Source organism: Arachis ipaensis, chromosome B4 (genome assembly GCF_059453495.1).
Source record: "Arachis ipaensis isolate K30076 ecotype BB chromosome B4, ASM5945349v1, whole genome shotgun sequence".
NCBI classification, from domain to species: domain Eukaryota; kingdom Viridiplantae; phylum Streptophyta; class Magnoliopsida; order Fabales; family Fabaceae; genus Arachis; species Arachis ipaensis.
Genome location: NC_142439.1, coordinates 28,211,187 through 28,231,461, shown reverse-complemented (window position 1 = coordinate 28,231,461; position 20,275 = coordinate 28,211,187). Strand labels below are relative to the sequence as shown.

Sequence of the window (20,275 nt, the reverse complement as noted above, 5' to 3'; positions counted from 1 at the left end):
GGGGTCTGTGGTTTTGGCCTTGGTTTTGTTGGTTCTTCCACCCAAAGTTTAGGTGGTTCCTCCAACCAGAGTTATAAGTTTTAGAATATGGATCATGAGCTTGCCTAGATGAATTTCCAAGGTAATTAGCTTCCTCCCAGTTAACTCCTTCTTCTGTTTCCAACTCTCTTTGAGGTGATGGTTGAGTGTGGATGGCTGCAGCCTGATTCTTCTCCATCTGCTTGGTCAATTCAGCCAGTTGCTTGGTGATTATCTTATTCTGGACTAGGATTGCATCCATATGGTTTAATTCTAGGACTCCTCTGTTGTTGCTTCTGTCTGAGGCATAAAAATACTCATTGTCAGCCATTGTCTCTATAACATCAATGGCTTCTTCAATGGTTTTCTTCTTGTTAAGGGAACCTCCAAATGAGTGGTCTACAGCTTTCTTTGATTCACAATTCAGCCCTTCATAAAAGATATAAAGTTGCACTCACTCATTAAACATATCAGGAGGCATTTCCTTGTCAAATCCTTGAACCTCTCCTATGCTTCATAAATAGTCTCACCATCCTGCTGTCTGAATGTCTCTACTTTAGTTCTCAGTCTGTTTACTTTTTGTGGAGGGTAGAACCTTGTTAAGAATCTATTCACTACATCCTCCCAAGTTGTCAAGCTTTTCTTGGGAAATGATTCTAACCATTTTGATGCTTTGTCCCTCAAAGAAAATGGAAACAGTAGCAATCTATAGGTGTCAGGATGTACACCATTAGATTTAACTGTGTCACATATCTTTTGAAATTTAGTGAGATGCTCATTAGTGTCCTCTTGGGCACTTCCTCCAAAAGAACAGTTGTTTTGCACAAGAGTTATGAGCTGAGGCTTTAATTCGAAATTATTAGCATGGATAGTTGGCTTTTGAATGCTGCTACCATAGTTTCCTGGGTTTGGATTGATATAGGAGCCCAGAACTCTCCTCTCTTGTCCAATAGGGTTGGCTGCACCTCTTCTGGCATGATTGTTCACCTCTCCTTCATGATGGTTTTCCATATCATCCTTCATGGTTATATCCAAGTCTTCCTCCTCTTCTTCTGTACCAACAGCCCTCTTTCCTCTTGCTTCCCTTCTTAATTTTAGGAAGGTTCTTTTCGGTTCACTGTCAAAGGAGGTTAAAACCTCTCTTCTACCTGTAATATAATGAACAAGTACAAGAAATGGCAAATGCAAAGTCCACTAAAACATGGTATAGTTAGCTTGGTTAGAGAAATTTATCAAATACTTAGTGGATTAGCTTGCTGGAAAGTAAAGAAGTAAAGAAAAATTAAAGAGAAACAACTAAAATTGCAGAAAAATGAAAATGAACAGCTGAAATTAAAATTTCAATTAATCAAAAGAAAAGAAAAGTTCTCAATCTAGTCATCTTCTAATTTAGTAATTGTCAATACAAAATCAATCCCCGGCAACGGCGCCATAAACTTGATTCACTCGAAAACTGTCTCTCAACAATTTTCTACCGACAAGTGCACCGGGCTGTCATCAAGTAAAAACTCACTGTAGTGTGAGGTCGAATCCCACAGAGATTGGTTGGTTGATCAATGTTAATTGGAGAATTGTTCTAGTTGAGCGAAATCAGAATTGACTTGAGATTGCCGAAAGTAAAATTGGCGGGCAACTTAAATTGCAAGAAACTAAATGACAGAAATTAAATTGCGGAAAATTAAATGACAGAAGCTTAAATTGCAAGAAATTAAATGGTAATGGGGATTAAGCATGAAATTAAAGAAGTTGAATATAAAAGAATGGGTAAGATCAGAGTAGGGGATTCATTGGGTTTTAGGAGATATTGAATTCTCCGGATCAAATCATTTTCACCTCTTCCTCAATCAATGCATTCATTGACATTGCTTGGCAATCTTAGATGATTGGATCCCAATGTCTTGGCTCACCAATCTCTCTAAGCATGAACAATTGCCTAATGTCTTGATTTAATTGCTCATGGGAAGAGTTGAAGTTCGGTCACTGATTATACCACACAAATTCATAGATCAAAGTATTGGTAGGATTAAATATCACAATATCCATCCAACCCCAATCTAATACAATGTGAGAAAGCAATTCTAGCATGAATTCTTCATCCCTCTCTCAAGAATCCAAAGAATTCCAATTATGGATAGCTTCTCTGTCAAGACAACTATCCAATTGAATTAAGATCGAAAGCTTTCTAACAAAAATCAAGAGAAAAGAAAGAAGAAGATGATGAAAACTACTATTGATCTATTGAATTACAATAGAGCTCCCTAACCCAATGAAAAGGGGTTTAGTTGTTCATAGCTCTCAAAATGGAAAATGGAAAATGGAAAATGGAATTGAAAGATACATTAAAAATGGCAGAGTGTTCTCGCTAAAAAAAAGTTGTAAAAAAAGGTCCCTCTAACTTAAATTCTAAGCTATTTATACAATTTCTTCCATTGATCTTCAATCTCTGAATTGGGCTTTTGGCTTTGATGGAATTGGGTTGAAGTTGCTCTAATTGGTTTCCCTTGCTGTTGAGAAGAGATCTGTTTGAATTGCGAAGTTCTGGTGCTCAAGTTGGAGTCAACGTTTGATGGCCAACGTTGACTCAAACGCCTTTCTTAAAAATCAGATACACTTGCTGTCATTGGCGTTTGACTCAACGTTGGAGTACCAACGTTCTTCTACCCACACGTACGCGTGCCTTGCGCATATGCGCCTTTGGGGTCAGAATGTGCATCCACGCGTGTGCGTGGATGCAAAAATCCCATTTTCCAGTTTTAAAAGCATTTAGAAGACGTTGCCCTTAGCGTTGGACTAGCAACATTCCCTCTAACATTGGCCTATCCACGCGTGCGTGTGCTGTATGCGTGCACGTGAATTCTCAAAAGTCAAGCCTGCGTATATGCGCCATAGACGCGTGCGCGTCGTTGTGCGTTTTCAAATTCAGAATTTTGAGATCACAATCACGCACGTTGGCCACCAACGTTGGAGGCAGCGTTTGGGGTCCAACATTACCCATCCATGCGTACGCGTCAACTACGCGTGCGCGTGGATTGCCATAATTTCCAATCCATGCGTACGCGTACAGCACGCGTGCGCATCACTGTAGATTTTTCAAAATCTCCTGAAAGCTCATTTATTCACAACGTTGGGGGTAACATTGGATTGCCAATATTCTCTCCAATGTGGACACCAGCAGATTATGCAGAATCTTATTCTGCTTCCTTCTCAACGTTTGAGGCAACGTTGGTGGTCCAACTTGGCCACCAACGTTGCTACTCCTTCATCTTCTCCATGCTCCTTCTTCAACTTCCTTCTATGCTTTTCTTCAGCTATCATCAACCAATACATGCATCAAAGCTTTGTTAAAGTCATGAGAATTCTCATCATTCTTAGCACACAAGTAATTATAGTATAATTCTCATAAAATTGTATCAAATTAACCATGGTTAGATGAATCTAGGCATACATAAATTTCTAACCTAATTTCTTACTTATATCTCAAGAAAGTGCATAAAACCTATTAAAAATAAAGCAATAGGCTAGTGAAACTAGCCTAAGATGCCCTGGCAACACCTGTAAGTGATGATGAAGGGGTTCCTTTGTTGAGGAAGTACCTTTTGCACAAAAATTTGAAGAATATGAAGGAGTATAAATGGGAGGTTAGCACAATGTATGTAAATAGGAATGCTTTTAAGGAATGTGTAACTAGCTATATTGCGCACAATGATAGAGGATTATGGTTCTCAAAATGTGATAGCCGTAGGTATAAGGCAGTATGCCAAGAAGGATACAGGTGGTTTGCATACTGCCATAAGATGAAGAGGGAGGATACATGGCAGTTGACCACCTGTTATAAAAAATACACATGTAGCAAAGCCATTAAAATTGGAATCATGAGTTCTCAATGACTTAGCAAGGCATTTATGAAGATTTGTAAGAATCCAAAGATCAAGTTGAGAACTTTGATGAAGAAAGCTCATAGTAAGTGGAATGTTGACCTCACAAAGTCCGAAGCTGCCAGAGTGAAGCAGTTAGCATTGGATGAAATTAATGGTACTTATGGAGAGCAATATAAGAAGATACATGACTATACTGCTGAGTTACTGAGGTTAAATCTGGGTACCACTGTTCGTATACAAGTTTAGAGACCTCATGAGTTTCAATTAGAGACACCAATCCCTAGTAAGGACATGAGACCAACCTTTGAGAGGATCTATATCTGCTTAGATGCTTGCAAAAGGAGATTGATGGTGTGTAGACCCATGATTTGCCTTGATGGATGTTTCAACAAGACTCCATATGGAGTTAACTTCTAACAGCTGGATGGGACCCCAATGATCAGATTTTGCCAATTGTATATGCTATTGTTGAAGCAGAGACAAAAGACTCATGGACATGAGTTTTTGTTGAATTTCTATGATGATTTGGGTGTTGATAAAATCAGAAGGTGTACATTCATGAGCAATCAACAAAAGGTAATCCTCATTTAATTTGATTACTTGGTTCTTGTTTATGTCATAGGATATTTACTTCAAATTGTGATGTTATTGACTTGTTCTATTTTTAAATTTTGTGTCCAAGGATTGATTTCTATCTTTGATGAGTTGCCGCCTGGCATAGATCATAGGTTTTGTGTCAGAAACTTATATAGTAATTTTAGGAAAAGGTACCCAGATGTTCAGCTAAAAATGATGATGTGAAAGGCTACAAAGGCAATATATGTCCAGGAGTGGGAGAGAAGAATGAAAGAGATTCATATGGTTGATCAAAGAGCTTATAAGCATTCCATGGAGATTCTTGCTAAGTTTTGGAGCAAGTCCAGGTTTAGTTATTTACCTAGATGTGATGCACTTGTAAACAACATGTGTGAATATTTTAACTCTATTTGTTATAATAGAGGCTAGAGAAAAACCCATAGTGTCTATATTAGAAGATATTAGAGTTTATCTTATGAATAGATGGGCTGATAATAGACAAAGTATACTGACATATGGTGGAGATATTTTGCCAAAAATAAATAAAAAATTTGAAAGAAAGTTTGATAAGGGTGGGGAGTGGATGGCCATCTATGCGGGTAGACACAAGTATGAACTGCCCAGTAGCCAAGGTAATAGGGACAAATTTGTTGTGGACTTAAAGAACCATGAGTATTCCTCTAGAAATTTTTATCTAACAAGTTATCCTTGTGAGCATGCCATGAGTTGCATTAGAAAAATATGTTTAGATGTTAAGAACTATGTGAAGAATTACTATAAAAAAGAGACCTATATGGACTGCTATCAACATGTAATCTACCTTGTTAATGGACCAAATCTAGTGAACAGACTCAGAATGATGATGTGCTGCCATCAGTCTTTAGGAAACCAATAGAACACCCTAAATTAAGTAGGAACAAGGCTGGTGATGAGCCACAGAACACTGGACCACTGTTAAAATTATCCAGGGAAAGACAACAACAAAAATGCTCCTACTGTTTTGCACTTGGTCAAAACAAAAGAACCTATCCTAGAAAATGTAAGGTGGAGGCCTCAGCAAAAAGGTAAAAATTGCATGGACGTCATTTAATTGTAAGGATTGGAATTAATTGTATGGACTGAAACAAATTGAAACTAATTTAAACTATGTATTGGAATAATATCAATTTCTTGATATCTCTGTTTTTTATGTTATTGGTTGTAGCATAATGCAGCTCAATCATCCAAGAAGAGTGCTGGCACAACTAGGACTAGAAACTCCATCAAAATAGCAGCAAATGCAACAGCAAAAGCAGTAACAAAAACTCAACTAAAGAGGAAGAGCAATGCACAAGATGTAGGGACCCAACAGTCACAGACCTCCTCAAAGAGAGCTAAATGCACCAGTAGCAACAGTCAATCCCAGCCATCCATAATAACAATTAATAGTCCATTAAGAAGGATCTTGAAGTACATGGCGAAAACACCACCTAGGGCCTGGAAAGCATTGGGATGAATTTATAGTACTATGATTAACGTATGTTTTGCAATGAAAGAGGCAACGACCAAGAGCTTTTGGACCTGTAATACTTTAGAGAAGCTGCTTTAAGACTTCTATTTTAATGGTTATCTTTTGTGTTGTTATTTTTCTAGTTATGTCAAGCTACTTTAAGACTTCTTTTGATATTGTAATTCTTTAAAGAAGCTACTTTAAGACTTCTCCCATATCAATGGTTAAAAGTTATTTTCAAGAGTATAATTATGTGAATTGCTTCTTTAAGCCTTCTACTTATTAATTGTCAAACTGATTTAAAATGTTACACTGCTAAAAAATGTATGTCAATTTTCAAAAACTCATTTTTTTATTTTACTCAATAATTGACAATGTTTACAACACATACCTTTATACATTCGTATCAAAATAGGGACAAATTTAGCAAAATGGATAAACATAACTATTATCACCTTAAATAACAACTCTAAATCTTGCAGCAATTCAAATGTATGTCAAACTCATATGTCTTGCATAATTAAATCAATCATATAGCAACAACCCAGTTGTTATCCATCCAAGAACTCTAACAGCAAGTGCCAATGCAAATTTTCTTTCAACTTTCTGTAGGTTTTCCTTCAATACACTTGCTTTCTTCCTCAGTCTTTGAATTTTTGGGTCTTGCCCTTCAGCCTCTGCCCAAGAAAAATACTCGCATTCTTCTCCGATCTATTCTCAGAAAACCAAAAAGAGGATACCAAATAGTTAAAAAGCTCCATACACTAGCAACCAGCGATGAATCGAAAGAAGAGACTACAAAGAGGACACTTACCTGATATTTGATGCATCTCCAGAATCTTCTTCCTGAGTTCTCCGCTGTAGAGGATATCTACAACACTGGTCTCTCCCCACAAAACACGTCCTCCTTCTCCCACAAATCTTGCTGCTGCTATGCAAACCTTGAGAAGACGATGAATAACAATATTGAGGGTTTAGGGTTTACTTATTGACCCTAATTTCTTTTTTTATCTTGCTTTCAATGGTTAAATCGAGCGTGTGTACCAGGTTGACCATGTCAGACACGCCGTTACCAATTTCACTATGACTTAACGGCAGGACTTGATTGAGGCTAATCAAAACTATTTTGGATGTTAATAAGATAGTTTAAATTTTTGGGATTAAAATAGGATTCACCCCCAAACATATGGAACTAATTTAGTATTTTATCCTAATCAGAATAATTAAGATAGTCTATAACTAATTTAAATCTTAAATTGCAAACAGAATCAAAAGGAATTCAAAACTAATTAATTACAGAATCTTCTTTAATCTTCAATTCAAAATCAAATCTTTAAGGTTGGGCTTGTGATGAATCAACACTGGACAAGGTAATCATGGGCTAGTGTACCACGCCCAATCTTCCTTATGGCACGCCTGAAGTGGACAATACTCATGGTTCTGAAAATCAGACCGGACCGGCCGATCTGATCGGTTTAACCACAAATCGGTGACTTTTACGGTTTGGTTCCACATCAAAAACCGTCAGAATCAAAACCATTCTCAAACCGCTAAACCGACCGAGAACTGATCGGTCGGACCAAACCGGGACCTGGCCGGTTTTGAAAAACGGCGTCGTTTTCCATTCTGATAGAAAATGAAATGGCCAGGTCTCCTGAGCATCAACCCCTCGAGCCATTCTTCAATCTTTCTCCCCAAAACACAACCCTAGGTTATAAGTCCCCCATCGCCACAGGGCTCAGCGCCGCCGTTCATTGCTCTCAAGCACCACCGTGTTTTCGTCCGATCGTCCGCGCTTCTCACTCATTCAAAAATCGGTGAGTCTTCCTCGAGCTCGCCGTCATTTGCTGCTTCGCTGGTCTTCGTTTGCTCGAACCCTAGCCTCCATCACTCTCCTCTTCAAGCTGTGTCACCGCCACCGTCGAATCTGGTCCAACCGCCGTCCCTACTATTTCAGCATCGTCGCAGCTCGTCTCTGCTGTCGCGTCGCATATGCTCCACTCTCCTCTGCCGTCGCGTCGCGCTGCGAAGGGGAAAGAAGGGGTGGAGGTCGCGGGAGGAGGCACGCGAAGGGTTAAGCCTTTGCTGCTTCTGCCGTGTTTGAGCTCGAAGACGGCCGCCAGTGCTACTACCTCTGTTGCTGCCTCTATCGTGCCTTACCATCATGTTACCACTGATTTCATCTGCCCTCATTCTTGTTCTACTTTAAAATCATGCTAAATTTGTGAGTATCCGTCCTTTTTGAATATGTTTATGAATAATAAGATTAGACATTAATTTTTTTGAATTCTTATTATGGTTTTGGTCTGTATTTGATATTGTTCAAATTTCATGATTTTGTTACTGGCTCCTGAAAGTTGGGTTTCTTTTTCTAATATGCTTAACTTTAGGAAGATTTGGAAAAGTTTATTACTCTGTATTAAGAATGTGTTAAAACTTTGTTAAAATTTGGCTAAAAATTTTGTTATAAGATAGATAGATAGATAGATAGATAGATAGATAGATAGATGCCACACTGAATCTTGAACTGTGAAGGATACCCCATGTTCTAACTTCTAATGCTACTTTACTTCATATCAAGTTATTAAGAGAATGTCTCTGATGTCCAGTTGTTTATAGGGAGTGAAAATGGCATGTTACCTCAAAGAAGAATGCTGGCAGCCCCAAGAATGGCAAGCAAAGGAGCTTGATGAGGCTTGTCACCCTTCATTGGCCCTTTTCATGGATGAGATCAAGATTGGATGAAATCAATAACAACAACATCAACAGCAAGAGTTCTTTGCCTTCTGATTCAATGATGGCTTGGTATCTTCCCATTGAGATTGGAAATTTCTGGTTACATTATTGGTTGTTGCTGATTTGTCATGCTATGATGCTGAGCTTAGCTATGAGTAGATGATCGAATATTTGTTATTGATTTAGTTAATTCAGTGATTTTTTTTTTGTGACTATTTTAATAAGTTCAATAGTGACATATAATGACTAATGAATGATAAATTGTTAATAATTATGAAATCAAAGGTTATATTAGATTTTGGTTGATGTAATACTTTATATTTGGAAAACATTAAAATTTATATTAGACTATAATTATATTTTAAGATGTTTATTTATAATTTATTTATTATTCTATTTTAAAACAGTTTTTCCGGTTGAACCACCAGTTGGACCGGTTAGACCAGTAAACCAGTGAACTAGTGACTACAGCGGTTTGATGACCGGTCCGATTCTCAAAACCTTGACAATACTCCCAGGAATTGAATTGGGCTAGGGCATGGCACACCCAAGTCTTAGTGTGGCACGCTCTCTTCTTGAATAGTTCTAGGGAATGGAAGTGACTAGGGCATGGCATGCCTGCTCTTTGGCGTGGCACGCCCTCCTTGTTGCATTGCTCCCAAGAACTTAATTTTAGTGAGGCATGACATGCTCACTCCCCCTCGTGACACGCCCTTGTTGGAGCTTACAGGGCATGACACACCTGAAACTTGGCATGGCACGCCCTTGTTGCTTGTGTTGGGGCGTGGCATGCCCTTGAGTTTATGGCACGCCAACTCTTTCTTCTCCAGGGCATGGCATGCATGAGACACGCCTTGGCTCCTCCTTGTGTGGGCATGGCACACCCCTGCCTTGGCGTGGCACGCAAGGCTTAATAATGTTAAGGCGCAGCACGCCCTTCTCTTCTCCTCCAGGGTGTGGCATACCCTACTTCTTGAATTGGTGCATGGCTTGCATGGCTTCACCCTCATGTCATTGGCTTTCCATTCTTCATGCTAAACTTGCTCTTTGATCAACCTTCAATTGCTACTTGATTTACCTCTTTTTTTTATATCATAATTCCTTGAATACTCTTAGCAAACTGATATAAAATTTACAATTTTTCGTATAACTACCGGCAAGTGCACTGATTTGTACCAAGTAATAAACTCACGATGAGTGAGTATTGATCCCATGAGGATTAACGGATTAAGCAAGTAATAGTTAATTGATTAATCTAGTTAGACTGTCATAATTTGGTGATGATCAAATAAAAAATTTAAATGACGTGAAATTAAAAGAAAGCAATAAAGTGACTAGAAGGTAAAGAACATAAAAGTAAGGTACTGAAAATTTAAATTACAAAAAAAGTAAAGTACAGGAAAGTAAAGTGCAAGAAAGTAAATAACAAGAATTAAGAATGGAAAGAACGTTGGGATCAAGAGATGTTGCATTCTCAGGATCAATAATTTTCATCTCCTCTTCAATCATGTAATCATTGATCTCTTGACAAATTATAAGTAATCAAACCCCAATCTCTTGGTGATTTGATTTCTCTTAACTTGATCAATTGCCAATCTCTTGATCTAATTGCTCATGAGAAGAGATGAAGATTGGTCTATGATTTAGAGCCGCACAATTTCATGAATCAAGTTATGGGTTGATTAGATGTCATGAATCAATCCCAAACCCAAATTCATGTATCTTCAAGCATTAATTCCATGATCCTTTCTCAAGATCACATGGAATTCAAGTTGGATTCAACTCCTTGAGATGAAGAACGAAGATTCTTTCTAAAGAAATAATAAAAGAAGAATTGAAGATGAAGAAGAAATCAAATTAATCCATTAAATTGTAACAAAGTTCTTTTTCCCAATTGAAGAGAGTTAGAAATTCATAACTAAAAAGAAAATTACAAAATGTATAAGAAAAAAGATGGAAGAGATGAAGAGAATGAGAGTGAGAAGAGAGGGTCTGAAGACTCTCCTCCCGGGCGCTGTGTGTGTGGAATCACTTGTTTATAAGCAATTACAAATACAAAATGAAATTCAAATTACAAGTAAATGCAAATTCAAAAACTAACTAATACTAAAGACCTTCTTTGCTTCAATTTTTATGAGCCTTGTCGATTGTTGTGATGGATGTGGACTTCATTAAGTGGGTCATGTCTCAAGCATTAGGAATTGCCTTGGATGTTGGCCTTGATATGAGCAACGTCTTTGAACAAGTGAAAGACGTCCCTGGAAAGAGCACAACCCACTCTTAAGTGAGCAACGTCTCTGATTGAGAGGCGCCATAAAGAACGCTGTGCTCACAAGCCTTCCTTGAACATGATGGAGTGAGGGACGTGTGAGGTATTGGAGACGTCTTCGAAGACATCTTGGAGAGGGGGCATGAGGAGTCCAGCACGTGAAGGGCGTCCGTGGGTTGAAGACGCCTTCGACAACGTCTTGGGGGCCTGAAGACGTCCCTGGGAGCAACATTCCCTTGTGCATGCATGCTGGGCGTCTTAGCTTGTGAGGACGCCTTCGAAGACGTTAACGTCAATGCATGCTTCAATTGTTACCATTGAATGGCGCCTGCTTCATTTGGTTTCATTTGGCATTTAGTAACAGAATTTGAATCCTCTAAATTTTGAATTTTCATTTTAGAGGATAAAGTATGATTTTTCACTCTTGAATGATTTTTCACTCATATTTTCTTGGTCCCACCTATAAAATAAATTATAAGAGATCACACTTTATCTTCTAAAGTAAAATTCAAAATTTAGAGGATCCAAATCTATGTTTCCATAGCTTTATTGAATTAACGATTTGCTTGCTTCATCATATGCTTCCATAGCTTCATTGAATTAACGCCTTATTGCATTCATGCTTCATTTAATGCCATGCTTTATATCATGCTTCATTTAATTCACGCTAGTAACAATTACTAACGCTATTATGCATGCATGCTTTATATGCTTCATTTAGTAACGTTAATAATGCCTTGGTACTTGCATGCTTTCTTCCTTGATTACGCATGCACGTGTGCTTGCTTTATGGGCCACGCTTAAGGGTCACGCTTTTAAAAGCGTGGCCTAAGACTCAAAGCATGTTCAAAGCTATTCAAACTGTATCAAAAAAAAATTTTTGTTTTTTTTTTTTTTTGAGTTTATTTGTTTTGTATTTTTTATTTTTTTTCTATTATTTTTTATAAAATTAATTAAATCAAAGGATGAAAGTAATATCCAACTTGAGCACCAAAACACTCCATAATTAAGCATTATAAATTAATTTTTATATGAAAAAGTCTAGCAAAACACAACATGATGGGCATGCATTACAAACACCTTAGTAGCACAAGATACTTGAAAGTAACAAAATTAGAAGATAAAACTATAATTAAACCTAAGAAAATAATGACTTAAAATAAGAAAAATAACTAATGATGTGAACGCATCAAGAGTAATGATACACTTTGCCAGTGGCAAAGCCACATAACAAGAAAGGGGGCAACGGCTCCTTAATTTTATTTTTTTTATATATAAATTATATGTAAATTTTAGTTTAGTTCCCCTTAAAATTTTATTTTAGTCTTATTTTATTGTGTAAATATTTTTAGTCTCTTCTAATATTTCATCTAGTTTCGCTCTGCACTTTGCCTTATTTTATTTTTTATGGATGAGTTTTGCTAAATTTTGAGTTGTATCATCCTTGACGTTTTCAATATCCTTTGAGTTTGCTTCAAAGATATGATTGTGATGATTGTAGGAGAATTTATTTATGCATGTAATTTGGGATTCTTTGATGGGACTACAATTATATGATGTAACTCCTGTACTCCAGTCTTCACATAAACATTGTTGGAGAGAACGCTAGTTGGAATAACCTAGAAACAAAGATGCAAGAACCTAGTTTATTGTGATGATGGCTCTAATAAGTTGTTTTAGTTGTTGTTTATGTAATTTGATAGGCTGACTTTTTGGATTTGTTTTAATGATTTTTTTTAATTTGTTTCTTCCTCATGGCCATTGCTATGACGTTAAGTAAGTGTCTTAATAAGTATTAAAAAAAAACCTTATCTGACCTAAAGTGAGCTAAATAATTAATAACTATAGTAAGAAAAACGTTGGGCAATATTTTTTTTATCAATATTAGATAATATTTTTTGTTAATATTTTATTTTTATACTGATAGGAGTTAGGATTAATGTTTATGGTTTAAAATTTAATATTTAAGATAAAATGTTAGATAAATTTTGACAAAATATAATAAATTTTATTAGTCATGTAACATTATTTTTGTAATAATAGTAGCATAAGGACAATCGGAATTATAACCATACCTATAGTTATATGACGTAAATAAATTGGTGGATTCTAATATAAAGATGCCTTAGTACTGTGGTTATTAAACAAGTGTTGTTGTTTAAAATTAAAGTTACACATTATATTTTCATAATATTTTTTAAAATATTAGAACTATCAGAGCCACTTTAATATAATCATACTAGAATGTTAAAATTCAAATTAACAAAAATTGACGGTTTTATAGTGGTTGTTTACCTCTTGCGGTCTTGTTGACGTATCCATGAGCAAGAGACACGGTTTCTTCTACATAATTGGGTGAATTCTACTCTACTCTTTTTAAAATAGAGGATAAATTATATCTTGTGACATATACAGTAATTATTCATAAATTATTTTTCTACCTGAGTTTTAAGATTCACGTTATCTTCTCTTTTCTTTTCAATTGACGTGATGTTTCTCTTGAAACTTGATAGTAGTGTTATTTTTATAATCCACACCAAATATACCTCTTCTTCAATTTTAAAACCATAATTCCTCTCAAATCCAATCACCATTTCCAATTAATTGGGTTAGGATTTTAAACTTGTTCATATGCTTTCAATCTCTCATTTCAACGAGCACATCTATTAATTTTTCAGCTCTCTCCTTTCTAAGATTTTCTTCTTAGTATTTTTCTTAAAATTCAGTCGGATCAACAATGATACTCCTCTTCAGATAACCAACCCTCATAACCTTATATAACTATATAACAAAAACAAACCAAAATATTAGTTAGTCATAAAAATAATGCGTCAATAATTACCATCATAGGATTTTTATTATTTGAATAATGATTGAAAAATAATTTAAGAGCAATTAAAGATAAAAAAATATACCTTGGTGTCTCCTTTCACGCACCAATTACCATCATTTTTAACTAATATATCAAAAATTTCTATCAGTTTTTTAGCTCTCTCGTTTTTAGAATTTTCTAGCGATCGTATTAGAGATAGCAATTAGATTTGACGATCTCATTCGAATTTTGGAACTCTGGTTGAAAGATAATTTATCAATAATCATTGTATATGCCACAAGAGGTAATTTACTCTTTATTTTAGAGAAGGCACGTTAGAGTTCACCTTTAATATATATTATATTCTAGTAGTTAATTTTTGTAATTAATTTTTGTATACCCCTAATTTTGAAAAAAAAAAAACCGAAAAAAGATAAACAATAAAAGCGAGCGAGTTTCTGGTGTAAATTGTATAAAATCTCCATACTTGTGAATGATAGGTGTGTGATTTAGTTATGAGATGCATGCAAAGCAACAAATTCTAACAGTTCTAATTCTTGCAGTTAGAAGGCTGACAGCAGCAGTTCTTTTCAAAATAAATTTGTGTCCTCTGTAGTTAGATTGTTAATTATATTATTCCAAGATCAGTCTTCGACCTGTTAAGCCCATTAGCCCAAAAAGTCTAAAAACATTCTTCTATTAAGCATATTTAATTAACAATATAATTCTCTTTAGATGGCATTGCCTATTCTAAAAAGTACTACTGGTGTTAAGCTTCTGGCTACAAGAACTGAGCTGCCTGATTTTGTTCTCATCCATGTGTTGCACAACACGATCACATACCTAAAATCCACAGGCGTGGATGTCTCCTCCAAACCATCCCAAATAATTCTCCAAGCAATAAAGCAATAGTAAATTTATATTTTACTATAATTTTTGGATTGAAAAGAGTAAAATTTATTAATTTAACTTATATTTAGTGCTTGTTTGGGTGTCATTATTTTGATAAAAAAAGATTTTTATTTTTTATTTTTTAGCGTGTTTGACAAATTTCTAGTAGTAAAAGTAAAAGTACTAGAAAAATAAAAAAATATCTTTTTTGAGAAGTTGTAATTTACATCTTTTTTTTAAAAGATATTTTTCTCTTAAAAAAAAGATGTTTTTCATGTAATAAATAAACAAAAAAGTATTTTTATATTATTATACCCAAACATAATTGATAGATAAAAAGATATTTTTGCATGAGCTACCCAAACATAAAATTAGTTTTACTTTTCCATAAGATCTTTTAAAAAAAGATAACTCGAAAAAAGATCTTTTCTTAGAAGCTCACCCAAACAAGCTCTTAATCCTTCAAATTATATGCTTTTATGAAATTTCTCTTATTTGAGCTTAATTGATTAAATATGTTTTTTATGTTTTAAAAATTATCGAATTAATTCTATTTTTATTTCATTCGATACCTTGATATATTTATTCAAGTTGTTTAAGGTTTAAGAGATAAGGATGACTTAAAAAGATAAATGAAAAGTATGTAGAAGTGGAAATTTCACGAAAAATAAAGGAAAAAGAAATTATATGCTGTGCGCACGCACAAGTCTAATCACGTGATTCATTTAAAAAGGCACGTGACTTGCGATTTAGAGGGCCATTTTTGGCTCATTTCAAATCCATTGGAAGCCAATACGAAGAAAGATTCAGAGGGGATAAAAAATACACTCTCACACACTCATATTTTTTTTTAGATTTTGAGACCTTGAATTTTAGAGAGAGAAGCTCCAACTTCTCTCTAGAATTCAAGAATTTCATATTAATTTTTTTTTTAATTTTAAGTTTAAATTTTGTTAATTATAGTTTTTAGTTTATAACTTCTTGTTTTGCTATCCTACTTTGCTTAGAATCTTTTATTAGTTTTTTAGATTGTTATTTTATTTCATGAATATGTTGAATTCTCATTTTCTTTTAATAAAATTGATGTTTTATACTTTATTGTTGCTTACTTGAGTTGATGTTATTGCATTATTGAATTGAGTAGTTGTAGTTTTTACTATTTCTTGTAATTTAGAAAATTTTATGTATATGCCTACCAAATGTTCGATAAAATGTCTTATTTAACTTAATTATAGAGTAAATTTGTATTCTTGCCTTGAGTTTGAGAAATTGGATGACTTTAAGTTATTGATGTCCAACTTGATTGATAATTTAGAGATATTAATTAATCTTATGTCTACTAATGCTAATTCTTTGCTAATTTAATTAATAAGTTAGTTAGAACTTGTGGATTAGGATTAATTAAACCTAATTGACTTTTCTCAACTTCTAGAGGTTGACGAATTGAATTTGCTCTTTGTAATTATTATGTTGTAGTTAGTGACAAGAATAGTGATCATTGACCCTCATCCTTGGCTAAGATCTTTTTAATACTTGAATTTACTTTCTTCTTCTAGTCAATTACCTTAATTGCTCTTAGTTTAATTTCTCTTGTCATATTAATTGCTCTTTAATTTCTAATCAATTTATATTTTTGTTTATTACGATCAAACTCCCGATCTCTCATAGCCAACAATTGAGAATTTATTGTGATTCTTATGGAAAACGACCTGAGATTAAACTCTCGATTATTATTTTCATTGTGACATTTTAAACTAAATTTTGAAGATTACTGAATTCTGGTTTAGAGTTACAACAAACTTGAACTTTAAACTTGTGAAATTTTCAAACTGATTTTTGTAAGAATCGAAAATAATTAATCGATTAATTAACATAAAATAATAATAAATTGATTGCTCGAAAATAGCTCGAAAATATAGAAGTATTAATTTTAAAATTTGGAAGTGAGATTTGAATTCATTAGATTTTTTCGAGTAGGAATATGTAATTTTCTGCAAAAAATGCATAAAAATGCGTACCGAGAAATTAGCCGACAGTACTGGCTTAAGTCTGTCCGGTACTGCATGAGAGTAATAAAAACTGTAGAAAAACTTAGAAAAATAATTAAAGTTAAAAACCAGGCGCTAATTCTAAAGGTTTGGTCCAAAATTTGGCCAAACGGACTAAAAACGCTAATGGATTAGACTTGGCTCAAATTACGCCCAAGTCCAACATATAAATACACACTTAAGTGACTAATTCAACCACTTTCAAAACAACACCGCAGCAGCAACGTGAATGAGAGAAAAAGAGGCGAGGGTTTCAAAATACTATTCACATCTATCTTCATTTGATCATATGTTGAGCTGTGGTGCTCCGATTTGCGTGTCGTTTGCGGCTACGCGAAACTCTTGCCGAGCCTATTACTTCTAGTTAGGTATTGTGGTAAGCTTTTTGAAAATCTCTGTCCAGTTATCAGTCCTTAAGAATTTCAAAAATTTTGCTATAGTTATTGAGTAATTTTTGTGATTTTGGGTATTTAGGTACACTCTAACACTTGATTTCTATTGAATTTTATCCTAATCAACGTTGGATAAGGTGAGCTTGTTCTTAATCCTTGTGAAATTGTATATTTAGGAACCCTAGGTATTAATTTTTATAAATTAATTGTGTATAGCTTGATAATTGTGATATTGGGAGTAAGTAGAGTTGAGTTGGTGGCTTGATTGAGCTTGGTTGTGATCAATTATTAATTTTTGTGCATATTAGAAATCGGCCAAGGTATGATTTCAGTTTTCTCTATGTAATATATAATGTTTATGGACAATTAGGCTAGTGGACCATAGGATAGGATTGAATTGATTATATAGTTGCTTGAATTGTGATTGTGTTATATGCATGTTGATGGAAGTTGAATAAATGGTATGGTTAAGATATGATTGTGGTGGAATGTTAATATGATGATGATAAATGATAGATGATGATTGTATGTGTGGAATATTATTGATGAATAAGGTTGTTGAGATTTGATTGAGAAATTGGTAAATTGAATGATAAATTAGGTGTGGAAATACTAGAGAAAATAGAATAGTGAGTGATGAAATATATGGATGTGATTGTGGGTATTGAATGGTGAGTTTTGACATGATTTAGAGTGTATATGAATTGGTTTGGTTTTGAAAACTAGAGAATTTGTAAAACCTTATTTTTTTTCTAAACTTTGGCAGATCATAACTTGAGCCTCACACTTTGAAAGTTGAGTGATATTTATTTTAAATTAAATATGATTTTAAAAGCTTTAAAATGATATAAAGTTTGAGAAAAATGAATTTTTGTAGAGGAAGTTATGAACGTTTGAAGTTCGGTGCAAAAATCTGAAAATTCTGCAACTTTAAAATTTTCTAAGCTTGCCAAGGGCCGCGTACGCAATACAGTGCACGCGATGCGGGCTTCATCACTGCCTGGGAGTCTCGCGTACGCGAGCATTGCATGCGTACGTGAAAGTCCAAAATTTACCCTTTGCGTACGTGAACTTTTACACGCGACGCGAGCATACAATTCTATTTTGGAACACTCGTGTACGCGAACGGGTGCCACGTACGCGGACACCTAAAATTTCAAGGCATGCGTACATAGACAGGGGGATTGTGTACGCGAGACCCCTGTTTTGTTAAAAAATTATTTTTCGTCACTTTTTAAGGATTTTCTACCTTCCAAACTTCTTTAATTACTGTTTCTAACTATTAATTGATACTTAAGACTAATGAAAAAGAGTTAGAAGGCTTAAATTAGATAAAGTTAGTTGAATCTTAGAAGATAGAGACTTTGGCGTACTATAGAATTGTGGATGAATTAGTTTGAGTGAGTTGGTGGGGAGTCCTTTGATATTGAATGGAGGACACATGATGTGATGATGACCTTATTTTGAGATTGAGAACATTGAGGCATGAATGCCAAGCATGATGAGATTTAGAATGAGCTGAGAGATTTTACTATGAATTATTAAACTATTTTTGAATAATATTAATAAAACGTAGGCTAAAGGACAGTAGTTCATCCCACTTATGCTGATTTGTAGGCATAGGACGTGGGGTTCATCCCGCTTACGCTGAGGTGTGAGGGCTGTGGTAGAAGTCCCGCTCACATACTTTCGGTTATAAGAGTGGTCGAGCACTATATCTTTGGGAAAGTGGCCGAGCACTATATCCCTGATGGGGAGGGTACCCCTTTTATAAAACGTGACCGAAAGCGATATTCCCATGGAAATGTGTCGGTTTGGCAGTTGAACCGACAAGGTGATATCATAGCTAATAGGACAGGCATTCATCGTGTGAATTTTCTATATGTTTGCTTGCTTTGCCTACTTGCATTGTTTTGCCTAATTGTATAACATGTTTATATACTTCCTGAATTTCTTGCTATATATGTCATATTACCTGTGAATTACTTGTTTGTATCTATTGTGTTTGTCACTGAGGTTGAAAAGGTTCGGTAGGTGGTGGCGATAGGATCGCGTGGAGGTAAGGTTGGTGAAAGCTGTGGGACAACGATGTTAATTTAGTTAGAAATTCCTTAAATTAGATTACGCCTGTTTCATTATGGTTTTGAATTATAGTTTTAAATTTAGCACTGTTTTAAGTTTGAATCCTAAGTTTGATGTGAAGTTCTAGGATTTCCTTTAGCGTTCCGGAATTTTATAACTTACATCACTGGCCACTGTTACCATACTGAGAACCTCCAGTTCTCATACCATATTCTGTTATTATTTTTCAGATGTAGGTCGTGACCCACCTCGATGAGTTGCGAGATGGTGATGGAGCGGAGGATCTTTTGCTTTATTTTGCATTTTGGGTTACCTTGTTATAGACTCTCTCTCTCATTTTTGTATCTTTATTGTCTTAGACTTTGAGAGATAAGTTATATATTGCTGTTTAACTTTTCAAAAATTCTGTATTGTCTGTATATGACTAGTCGGCCCAAATTCTGCGAGCTCTAGCTAGTGTTATTTTGACTATCATACTTATATATCTATCTTGATTATTATTGTATTATGTTGTATCCTGTGCCTTTTTATTTTAGTTATCATGTGAACACTTGGCGTTTTTCTCTTTCTATTTTGAGCTGTAATTCTTCGTCGGACTTCTCGTGTTATTATTATTCTATATATATATATTATCGTATAAGCCTTAAAATTATGTTATCCTTTGTTTTACGGCATGAGATAAGACTTAAGGTAATTAGGGTATTATAGTTTTTAACGCTCGTCAAGCAACAAGCATGCAAGAATGTTGCTTTCCAAGCAACTGAAATCGTTGAATAAATAACTCAACTTTTGAAACATCTTATTTTTATTCCAACATTTTATTTTTGCCTATTTAATTCTTCTAGTTGAAATAAAAAAATTTATTCCAAAAATTTTATTTTTGTATTATTATCTTCTTTTTCTGAATTACTATTGTCACTTTCACACTTAAATCGCTATAATCATCACCATGACCATTACAATCATAATTTTTGGCATTATCTAAAAGGAAATCATAATGGAAAAGAGAATAATTTTAGACAAAAAAAATTAATATTGACCGAAAAATTAAAATAGAACAAAATAAATTGTTTGGAATAAAACT

General features: G+C 34.6%; 1 long non-coding RNA gene and 1 other non-coding gene across 2 annotated transcripts; one reads left to right on the top strand and one right to left on the bottom strand.

Moving 5' to 3' along the window:
- The first annotated feature begins 485 nt into the window (after window positions 1-485).
- LOC148567024 (small nucleolar RNA R71) lies at window positions 486-588 on the top strand. Its single transcript, XR_015882832.1, has one exon. It is a non-coding gene; the product is annotated as a small nucleolar RNA R71 (small nucleolar RNA).
- Window positions 589-7,066: 6,478 nt separating this feature from the next.
- LOC148567023 (uncharacterized) lies at window positions 7,067-11,110 on the bottom strand. Its single transcript, XR_015881418.1, has 3 exons — window positions 9,459-11,110; window positions 9,210-9,410; window positions 7,067-7,392 (listed from the first exon to the last, which is right to left on the bottom strand). It is a non-coding gene; the product is annotated as an uncharacterized LOC148567023 (long non-coding RNA).
- Between the last annotated feature and the right edge of the window lie 9,165 nt (window positions 11,111-20,275).